Below are 12,617 nucleotides of genomic sequence, written 5' to 3'. Positions count from 1 at the left end.
TCTGGCAGGACTGTCCACTTGCTGGCAAACCATTAATGCATCCACAGGTGCCGCCACTAAAGTCATCACAGGCTCCATATGTGACACAGCTGTCATGGGGCCAGGCATACTGCTCCTCACACTCACACCGATATCCACTTGTGTTTGAATAGCACACTGATGAATGACACAAATTGAGTTATGGTCACACTGCAAAAATGCTTTTCTAACCTAGTGTTATTACTCTTATATTGAGATGAAAAAATCTAGTTGGTCTTGTTTCTAGCTAAATTGTACTTACCTAGTGCTTTCTTGGTAAGGTTATTTTTGCCTATTTCAAGCAAATATTACTTATTTTAAGAAATCTTAACAAGCCAAATTTGCTTAACGCACTGGCAGCCAAATTTGCTTGTTTTAACAAAATCCTGCTTAAAACAAGCAAATTTGGCTTTTTAACTGCATTATAGGCTGAGTCCTTGTTTATCTGAAATGGGCACTTTATAATTTTATTTTGTACCGCCCTGTTTGGCAATGTTGTTTTTCAATAAAATAAAGTAAGCCAATCCACTTTTCCATGTTGATAAGAGCATTAAAATAAAATAAAAATGATGTAAAAAAATTATTGAAGGGGCATTTAGAATAGATAAAAAATTGCGCTTAATCGCGATTAATTTTGAGTTAACTATGACAAAAATGTGATTAATCGCGATTAAATATTTGAATCGTTTGACAGCACTAATAATAATAAAAGCACAATACAAACAAAATAGTTCCATGCACTTCTGTGTGTTATAGAAAGCTTGCTGTTTTTGTGTGCACACTTTTGAGAAATGCAAATATATTGCAACAATGACATTATAATATTAGTGTGCCTTTGGTGTGCCTTTGTATATTTACAAGTAAAATGAAGTTGACCTGACAAAACATGAAATATCTCATGTTCATACTGCCTGCAATGAAATACCAGTCAAGGTACATTTATAAATCACTGCTTTCTTTCTTTTTTTTGGCATGCATTTTTCATACGGTCCCAACTTTTTTCTGATTTGGGGTTGTAATCTGTCACTGTGAAAGCTACTTAAAGTATTGAAAGTAGAATGTGATGCAATTTGTGAACCCATTCTTAGGCCTTCTGATTACACCTCTTATGCATTACTATTCTATGGGTTCTGGATTTGACCAGACTAGCCTCACCTGTTGTGATGTCAGCATCAGTGATGTCAGCCTGCAGACTGAGGTTAAATGGGAAAACAAGTTTATCCAGAATTGTCCTTAATGCATCAATGTCCTCAGGACCTGCCGTGCTCACAGCCACATCAATCTCATACTGAAATGATGTCCTGTTCACAGCTGTGAAAAGAACAGACATTAATAATAAATTGAGTACACAAGTAGTAACAATGTTTTGCTTTGATTAATTTATGTGTTTGCTAGAACATTATCATCATTATATGGCATTTTTCATAAACTACATTTGATAAACAGGTATTAGTTAAAGGGACCCCCAAATAAGTAGTCTTGTGGCTCAACTTGCCCCATGTTAAGGATAAATTGAGTAATCTGAGAAAACAGTTAGTGACAACTGTATTAACCAGATTTCAAAGAATAATTCTAAATATAATTACCAATCTTCAAATCCCCCATTTAACTGATTGTATTGGTGTTCAAAGAATGAACTACACATTTTCATTTTTATTGAAAGTCAAATCTTGTAAACCACTCAATCACTTTCATTAGTTGTACTTTGTTTGCCACCTGACCTTGACGTTTTTGTCTTTGCAGTTGTCCATCTGTATGAGGTGACTGCAGATGACAGAGAAAATAGTTTACTTTGGTCCTCAAGCCTTTACAATTTACTATATCTTTACTAGGCTATATTATAAAAAGAAATATTCCATTGCTTTTTTTTCCTTCCCTGAGTGTTGTGTTCTAGTAAGGAGAAAAAAATAAACACTGTTCTATTGGCAATAATCTAGCCTTGTACTGCTTGATAACAGCTCTGGACATATCCCATTGAGGTCGGAAGAGTTTATCCAAACAGATATTTTTGACTGACATTGAACAACATGTGGGGACTTGTTTAGGTGATGACAAATAAATACTTCCATTTAATATATAATTCATTTCTATAATTGGCTCCAGTTTGTTCTTTTTCATCATGTTCTATGTGCATTGTGTGAAAATCTAAGTAAAAAGTCACACAGGCCTGTTTGTGCAAGAGCAACGTTACAGGTTTTTACCAGACTGCTAACTTTGATTCATGAACCTTCTCTATTTATCCTTAGTTAACTGTGAGCCCGGTGTTTGTTACTGGACTTAAAACCAAAAGCAAAGCCAGTCAAAGCTGACCTGTGATGATGCCACATACCAACAAAAATCTACAATTTTGTCAGGTGATGAAAAATACATGTAGCAATCTCTGATTTCAAAAAGTGCAGTCATAACATACACATCCATATTGTCACGTCTATTTTTATTGAGTTACTTTTTCACGAACTGTTTTGTTCCCAATAACCCTTTGGTCCTTACCTGCAGAGGGGAGTCCGTAGTATCGTGGAAACCTTTTGTCTCCAAAACTATGGCGATTATGATGGCAATCAATACAAGTTTTGCCATCTGCATACCTGTGAAAGAGTTGGAGAACGCTGTTTGGATTGAACCATTATAAATGTCCATGAGAGGTCACCTTTCATCCAGACTCTGGTGCCTATACAGATCAGGATGTAAAATACCCAAACTGCCCAAATGCCAGAAGTGTCCACCAGATTGGGCCACAATTAACCACAATTAATAAGTCAGTATGGAAACACTTTATTTGAAGGGATGTCTATAAGACAGATATGACACCGTCAAAACCATGACCAGGCACCTGTCATGAGCATAAAGGAGTCATGTTTATGACTGTCAATTGTGTCATTTGTTTAGATATCTTTGTTATGACAACCTGAGATTAACCAAGGCGACATAACATGCCATGGCAGGCCTAAGGGTCAAACTTAAATAAACTATTTAGCTTTATGTTTTAAAATTACATCAAACTGGCAGAAGCTTGAATGCCCTGCACTGTCTATCCTCAGTCTATTCTAGCAATTCTCACTGTTTGTCCCTTCTGGGACACAGTTGTACTGAAATATTTTCTGCATAGGACATGATGCTTTCATTCAAGTTTACCAATACTACCCCTGTAAGCAGCAAGGGTGTAGTTTTGCATAGGGTCCATAGGGACCAGTCACGACCAAAGTTGGGAAAAGACACAATTGTCCCCACCAATATTTTGTTAACTTGAGAAAGAATTATTTTGCACAATATATTTGCAAAGTCATTCGTATTATTATCAATACTATGATCGTCGCCCAGAACAGTGAAAAATACATTTCTAAGTTTTCCAATGCGCCCTCGAGCCTGAGAGACAAAATTCTGTAATTTAATTGGCTGAAGTGGCGGAGTCAGAAACACTTTGTGAATCATGACAGAAAGAGAGCTGGCAGTAGTCTGACACGGTAAGCTAGTAAATGCGCCAGGAAATAATAAAGCCTCATTTTAGCATTTCGTTTGGTCTCAGCATTGATATTTTTGAGCCTTGTGTGCTTTGTAGATAGGAAAATGCCACCCAAAAAGAAGAGAGGCATCAGATTTTGTTTTACCACCTAGAGAGTAGGTAGCTATCAAGAAGTGCAGGTGGTTGTTAGTTAGATCAGTGGTACTCAACCCTTGGGTCGCGGGAGTCTCTGAAAGGGTCGCGAGACGATTCCTAAATGTAAAACTTTTTTTTCAAGCCATGCTCCCTCTCTCCATTAGGGAATCCCTGCCCCCAGTTCTGACATTAAACTACATAAGCCGGCAATGGTTCTCCATGTAGGCCTATCTTCTAACAATAGGCCTAACATGTTCGAACATTCAGCCAATCAAATTTCCATATCAGATATTTCAAACGTATCAACATGTAAAACGTCACTGTATTGCGCGATGATATGATCTGACATGCCGGAGAATATCTAGAGACGACTAGTGAAGGCAAAAAAAAAAATTATTAATTTCTTTAAAGCCAACAGAAAATCTTCGTGTAAAACGAGTATCAGCTCAGATATGTCTTCTTCTGAAGAACCAAAGAGGAAGTTTTACGGGTGTACGACTCAGTATTTCTGAAATATAGATTTAGGTATTGCGTGAAGAATGGTGATCACCGGCCGTTGTGTGTGCTTTGCAAATAACTACTATCTAATGAAAGAAGCCTGAAGCCTTCGAAACTGCAGATACATTTTTTAAACAAAGCACGCCAACTATAAAGATAAAGACTTTTTCATGCTGATTATTAATTGTTGGGTCGCGATTGCACTGGTATCTTAAAATTTGGGTCATGGAGCAAAAAAGGTAGAGAACCACTGAGTTAGATAGTAGGAAAACTACCCACACAGTGCAAAGCTGCTAGCCCTACATCGCCACCCATTCTACAATGGAAACTTGTTTTGAAAGTTGTTAGTGTAAAGAGCATGTAACTTTTGCCTGTATTAAATCGATCCCTTGCATCTGCAATCTTTCGACCAGTGTGTTGGCAGCAGCTGGTCTTGTTGAAGCCAGAAGGGTAAAGCTAACCGACCCACATAATGGGACCATGCTAGTTTAGCCTAGTACCAGGAGGCTAGCAACTCAAAAAGGACATTAACTGCCAATAAGTAGGCCTATATGATCCCTTGGATAGTAATAAGGCTATATCGGTTCCCTGTAATCTCTCGACTGATGTCAGCAGTCAGCTAAGCATGGCTAGTGTTTCATTAAATTGATGAATTGCTGTTCAGGAAAAACAGAAGCCTGAAGCTACAGATGTAGAGCAGGGTGATGATGAATCAGCATCAGGGGTTCAGATGAGACGTTGAATTGTCCATTTTGGTACAGATTGCATTAAAGTTACAGTATGCAACAATTATACTTCAGGATTAAGTTTAGAATAAGCAGTTTTACCTTTAAATAACAGCTTGAAAAAAATGTGGGCGCTACAATGACTTTTAATCTGGAGAATTGCCTCCGTGCCATTGCAATACCAGGGTCCATAGGCAAATCAATGGAGTGACGAGAGTGTGGCTACTGTCCAAGACTGTTTTGACACCACTGACTGGCTGATGTTTCAGGAGGCAGCAGATGGGGACATAAATTAATATACGGATACTGTTTCCAGCTACATCCAACACTGCATTGATGATGTCGTTCCCAAGAAGGCTGTCTGGTCTTTCCCAAATCAGAAGCCCTGGGTTGATGCTGCGGTCCGGGCCAACCTGAGAGCCCGGTCTGCGGCCTTTAACTCCAGATATCCTGATCAGTACAGGAAGGCCAGATACGACCTTTTGAAGGCCATCGAAGCAGCAAAGAGGGCTTACAGAACTATAGTGGAGTCCAGTTACCATGGCTCTGACCCCAGGCACATGTGGAGTGGACTAAGAGCCATCACTGACTATAAAGGGAGGAGTTACAGTGAGACCCAGTCCTCTGTCCTACATCCAGACGAGCTGAATGCCTTTTACGCTCGCTTTGAGAGGGACAGTGACCCCCCTGCAGTAGAGTTACCAGTAGGCCTATCCAGTGGTGTGCCTACATTAACTGTAGCTGAGGTGAGGCACTGCTTCAAAAAGATCAACTCTCACAAGGCACCGGGCCCAGATGACATATCAGGTAGGGCCCTCAGGGGTTGCGCTGACCAGCTAGCAGGGGTCTTCAGCGACATCTTTAACCTCTCCCTCAGCATGTCTGTACTACCCACCTGCTTCAAAAGGACCACCATCATCCCTGTGCCCAAGAACACCAAGGCCATCCTATAAACTTTTTTCCCCTAAAGTAATCCCACTACCGAAAAACACTCGTGCTGCCTTTACTGGCTCAAACAGTCGACCAATCAGCTTATTACCTGTTATGAGCAAACTGTTGGAAAAAATTGTGTTTGATCAGATACAATGCTACTTCTCAATGAACAACTTGACAAGCATTTACCAGCATGCTTACAGGGAGGGACACTCAACCTCCACAGCGCTCACGCAAATGACAGATGATTGGCTAAAAGATATTGATCAACAGAATATTGTAGGAGCAGTGCTACTGGATTTTAGTGCCGCCTTTGATGTTATTGATCATAACTTGCTATTAAAAAAACTCAAGTGCTATGGCTTTACTCCATCTGCCGTAGCATGGATTGTAAGTTACCTAACCAATAGGAAACAAAAGGTTTTCTTTAATGGAAGCCTGTCAAACCCAAGACATGTACAATGTGGAATTCCTCAGGGATCCTCATTAGGACCATTGCTTTTCTCAATTTTTACAAATGATCTCCCCCTTGTTTGTAAAAAAGCCTGTATGTCTATGTATGCAGATGATTCAACATTATATATGTCTGCACCAACAGTTAAAGAAATCACCTCAGCCCTCAACAAAGAATTGCAGATAGTATTTAAATGGGTCTCTGATAACAAACTGGTCCTTAACATTTCCAAAACTAAGAGCATTGTATTTGGGACAAAGCACTCACTTAGCTCTAAACCTCAGCTGAACCTGGTACTGAACAATGTTGCTGTTGAGCAAGTACAGGAAACAAAGCTTCTGGGGGTAACTTTAGACTCTAAACTATCATGGTCAAAACATATAGATTTACTGGTGCAAAAGATGGGTAGAAATATATCTGTGGTTAGAAGATGCTCTTCTTTTTTAACACCTCATCTGACCAAACAGGTTCTGCAGACCCTCGTATTGTCTCAACTTGATTATTGCTCGGTAGTCTGGTCAGGTACCACAAAAACAAATCTAGGGAAGCTTCAACGGGTACAAAACAGAGCAGCTAGGCTTGCCCTTAAGTGCACACCAAGAGCAAACGTGAAAAACATGCATGACCGACTCTTCTGGCTGAAAGTTGATGAGAGGCTAAAAGCATCACTTATGTCTTTCATTAAAAATATTAACACATTAAAAACCCCTGACTGTTTGTTTAGGCAGCTCACACTCAGCTCTAATGTACACACATTTTTTTCTATTTTTTTCTTTTTTCCTATTTGTCATCTGTTGTTTTTGTGTGTGATGGTTAGGTTATTTAGTTATTGTTTTTTTCCTTTCTTTTATCTGGTGTTTGTATGTTGATTTCTTATTTGTTATGTGTCTTTTTCCCTTTCCTTTATCTGTTGTTTGTATGTTGATGTCTTCTTTGTTATATGCTTTTCCTTTTTTTATCTGTTGTTTGGTACGTTGTTTTCTTGTGTGGACCCCAGGAAGAGTAGCTGGTGTCTTTGGCATCAGCTAATGGGGATCCGAATAAAATCAAATCAAATCCCCTTTGCCATCTGGCCTGCGTTACCGAAGTATTTGATCTCGCACCCGTAGATTGGAGAGCAGTTTCTTTCCAAGGGCCATCAGGCTTTTAAATGGACAGTGATACAGTCTTGCACCTTTCACGTTTTCCACTGTTTGCACTACAGTAAAATTGCACTACCTGATACCAGGCACATTTGATATGTCTTTAGGTTAGTATAAGTATATTAGGTTAGTTTAGGTTACTATTATATGTTTAGCAGATGGTATTGTATATTTATTTTGTAGATTTATTATATGTTTATTATATGTGTTACTTATGTTCAGAGTACTTATATGTTATGTTATGTTATTTTATGTTATGCTATGGTAGGTTGTTGTGCGGTGTCTTGTCCTAAGAATTTCAATGCCCAGTCTGACTCTATTTTTCTGTGTATATGACAAATAAATACTTGAACTTGAACTTGAACTTGAACATACAACTGCTAAAGGTAGGATTACCTGAAGCCGCCCAGCTTTCTACTGTCTGCCAAACTAGTAAGTGGCTTATTTGCCGTCTTGCTTTGTCTTATGTTGCACTTGCTTGATGTTTGACTGTGTTAGGACAGTTCATGAGTAACTAGTCCATGACATTGTTATAAAATCATTTGACACTGTAATACATTTTTTTTATAAAAAACTAACAAATAAAGCAAATCGTTTCTTTAAGTTTATTAATTAGGCCTTCTATGGCGTGTTTACTGGGCGTGGGTAGTCTGGAGCCATAGCGCAGAGGTTAACACTGATGTCCCAAAACAAACAAGGTAGAAGGGAATGAAATGAAGCAAGCATTATGTGAAGGCCAATATTTGGGGCTTCAGCCCAATAGCCGGGTCCTAGCCACAGGCTTTAGGTTTCTGTCTCAAACTGTGTGAAAATAGTGCATTAACAGAATTTCCAGGGGGAGGATGCCCCCGAAACCCCATACAGGTCCGGGCTAAGCTCTGAATGTTTTCAACTCCTTGCACTGCTCTTGCATGGTTATGACGGGTCAAGTCATAATAAAGACACCCAATGTCAATGTCAAAGTTGCATTAAAAAAAATGGCAAAACTGACCGAATGACTCTTAACGACAACCGCCATAAAGACTCCTTCTTGTTTATGACAGGTGTCATGTCAATGCTATGACGGTTTTATGTCAGTCTTACGGTATGTACACTCCTTTCAATAAGGTGTTGTTACCGTCAGTATTATGTAAATTACAGAGGTCAGAGTCTTCCCTTCACTCTTTACTCCATAGACTGTTATACTTCTATTGTATTGTCACTGGCGGTGACGATCATTAGCGAGTAATGGAATGCACTTGACGTTCTGAAACATTCATTGACGCCGTAACAAACGTATCTAGCGATAGTTTGAAAGAGAATAGTGGCACAGCGTTTCAGTGCAATTTTAATTTACAGTGGCTTAATTGGTACTATACCATTGAGTCGTCACCTTGGCCACTTCTGGTCTGCTCTCGGACAATACCTTTACATTTGACCTATTCCTGGAATTTGTCAATCATATCCTTGGCGTGCCGTGGTCTATCTTAAATATCAGCCGCAAAACAGGGGCTACGTGTTCACTGGCCTTTTGCTACCAGGAATGACTCACCACCGAATGCCGCCGCCAGTAGCCTAAGGTGACAACCCTCTGATTTTGCTGGGATTTTAAAATGTTATGTATCTTCCTGAAGTTTCCGATTACTTTTTGTGCCTCATAATAGACGTTGATGAGTGACTAAGTAAGATGAGTGAGTCAAAACTGACGGTAACAGACCATGATGTTAATTATTTATTATAAGGAGTAATAACTTCTAAGTTAAATGCCCCAATCAACCTATTTCCCATGTTATATTAATTGTAGGCATTGTTTTTCCTTTTGTATTTACTTTACTATTAAATAAGTGTAACAATAACATCGGTAAATTAACTCAAAACAGACAGAAGATCATGATGATGATTGTAATATTTTCCAATTTGGCTTTCAAATGTATTTCACATTTGGCTTTCCAATTAATTTCACATTAATTTATTCTGTGAAAATAGGCTAGCTCATGGAAGTCTTTTTCTCTTGAGAGAGACCGTATATTGAACTGACCTGTGATAAGTGATGCTGTAATCCTTCAGGTAGAAAGTTGTCTTTGAAGCATCTTTGAATAAATACGGTATGGCTGGTGGGCTTTGTTGCGGGCTATCAAACAAACCCAGAGAGGCGCTGATGCTTCCGATAGATTATGCCTTCATCGTAAAAATAGAACATTTTGATTAGCTAATTACTACGATGTGTCAAAACTAGAATTATTTTATTCATTGCCACAACTGCAACGTGGTTGAGGCTTTTGGTGGGCGGAGCTCAGACCGAAGCTTAACGGAGGACGTGATCTGATACAATCCGTTTAACCCCCACGCGCTCTAATGGGAGTGAGACGTGGTCTGATTTTCTGAGTTGCATTAATCAACAAAGTAAGATGTAGTTCCATTATATCGTTTCAAATCTAACCTCGCTTTTATTTTTTTTAGGCTGAGCTGTGACCTGTGCTTTTCTTAACACAGAACACACTTCTACAATGTCAAGAACTGGAGGTTCTCGAAAAGATTAAATATCAATTGGATGATACTTGTACTTGAAATTATACAAACTATCAGTTTCAATTAAATTAAAACCTTACTGTGCAAACGAACATGTGATTAAAGCTTATAACAGTCACATTTCCATTTCTTATAACAGTCCACATTTTTTCAGATAAAAAGTCAAAGAATCAGAGCATATCCCGTTACACTCCATTTACACCCTGTTATTTCTGTCCTACCTTGCCGCTCTTTTCGTTGACATGCTTTCTACTTTATTGCATATGCTTACAGATAAGCAGTGCCTTGCACTTTTGTACCAGCAAACCTACATTTCCCCACCCAAGCATGGGCTGTTTTCATTGTTTTTTCCTGTGAAGGAGACTTGCTAAACGGGTTTGGTTTTGTATCCTGTTTCTTACTCGGGTCTGTTGTGGGAAGCGTTGTCACAGCCACCTCATTTCGTGCTGTCATTGTTTGAACATCTCTCATCTGAATGGTCTCTGATCGTAACTTCTGTGACAAAAGAGTGATCTGCAAATGCTATGCCATAAGCTGAAGTCATCAGTAGCTATTATATGAAAGGCTTAATCTATGAATTGTGAGAGATGCAGTGCACATACATTTATTGTATGTTGAATTGATTCATTCAGTCTATATTTCAATAAACATTTTCTGCTTTCGTGGTCTAAAGGTGTATGCTGTGACCTTCCATCATATGTGTTGACATATAACACTGGTCACAAAATTATTTCTCATGGCTCTTGTCAGTGATGAAGATAGATAGGTGAGTATTCCCCATTGTTCAAACTACCTTGCGTAGACTTTCACCTTCAGCAAACATGTTACCATGTCAGGTCTAAAGCACTCACACACAGTACTTAATAAATTGGCAAAATCATTCTATTGCTTTCAACAAACATTTTTATGGAAGCCCTATGGATGCCATCGGATTACGATTTTTTTAGACCCTGTTTTTCTCAAGATTATTTATGTCATTATCTTGAGATAACGACATCATTAATATATGTAAAAATGATACATAATGAAGGAGACAGCTATTAACCCTATAGGTGGGTTGATGTTGTGGTGGAAGATACCGCTGAAGGTGAGTGTCAATAATAACGACGGAAGTCCTTGTCCAACGACAGTGGTACACTGGAGCCAGAAATGAACGACCTACTCACGACTGTGTCTCAAAACCATAGTAGCTGCATCACAAATAGGCACTTCCATCATTCAAACCACCATAGCTCCAACAGTGTTGTTTGTCATTGCCAACCTGGTTCAATGTTTCACTCAAGATGGATGCATTTTTTTTTAAATTGTATGATGAGTGAAACTCTCAATTAGTGGGTGTTTTGGGAAAATAGAGAAAAGGTTGATCTTGTGAAAGCAAACTTAAAACTTCAAATATCCAGGAATAGTTTCTACATTAACATGTTAGTTCTGTTCTGGTCTGTCTCTGTGAAATGATGGACTAGACCATGTAATGCCCCTTCCTGAGGACTGAACTAGCGTTCATGCACACTCTCTTCAGTTAGAACTCTTGGTAAACAAGAGTATGGATAGTGACAGCAGAAATCAATAGTTTGATTAAACATGATCAAAACTGGATCAAAATTAAAAAGTAAATTGATGGTAGCTTAGGGCTTCCAAACATTTTAATAAAATAATAAACATTAGACAGAGGATACGCCTGCCTCTCTTATACATTTGGGAGAAGCAAAAACAGATGGAATAGGTGGATGGAATATTAATAACCTGTAGAATCTGTTGGGTCTAGCGGGGTATAACAATAAATTGAGTGCATGTCAATTATTGAGCAATGGAGCTTGAAAAAGATGAGACCTCAACTTTAAAATAAAAAACAAAGATGTGTTACTCTGTGAGGACAATTGTTCTTATAGATGGCTCTGATCAGGCCTCATTGTCCAATTGTAAGGCCTTTATGTGATCAGCCATCTCCATTTGAGGCTTCCCTAAGAGCATCTGCATAGCATTGTAATCTGCAGGTTTATAAAAGAAAGCTACCATCTTTTAAATACCATATTTTAGATACTGATTAAACAAACTTTGATGCATGTAAAAATAAATCTAACCCAATTTACAGTGTAACATTGAACATGGATTTGATCCTACTACAGGCAAAAAAAACAGCATATATTGTTTGCCCGGTTTTTTCCCAAAATTTTTCATGAATGCCATACAATGTGATTTCCTAGTTTACAAGTTATGGTTATAATATAATGAGACTAATGCTGTAATGAAGAAAACTCATTATACTAGTGTGAAGGACCGGACGGTCACCCCACGTTATTTTTGGGATGTGGCGACTGGACTGGGTGAAGGGGTTGGGAAAAAAACACTGCACAGGAGATGGTGGCTTTTGTATACAAAATATATCTATTTATTAACAGAGGAAATATATTCCCCAACATATGTGCCCAAGGAATGAAACATAAAAAATAAACGTACAGGCCGTACTCAAAGGCTTTTGAAGTCACCTGCACTTGGGTACCTGCTTGTCCTAATGGAGACCTAATCGCAGGAACCTCCTCAACCAAAGCCAGGCCCCGAAGCATACACAGTGACTTAGCCTGAAGCTAAGTACATACACAGGCCTTACAGAAAACAAACACATAGACTAGGCACACAGACAAGGCAAATAGACCAAACACAGAACAGAGGCACAACAGACACAAAACAAGGCCAACAGTAACCACACAACTAGTTACAAAACACTTCTCCTCACAACAGGGAAG

The sequence above is a fragment of the Sprattus sprattus genome (assembly GCF_963457725.1).
Source record: "Sprattus sprattus genome assembly, chromosome: 2".
Classification (NCBI taxonomy): Eukaryota; Metazoa; Chordata; class Actinopteri; order Clupeiformes; family Clupeidae; genus Sprattus; species Sprattus sprattus.
The sequence above is the reverse complement of the archived record's forward strand: the minus strand, read 5'-3'. Positions refer to the sequence as shown.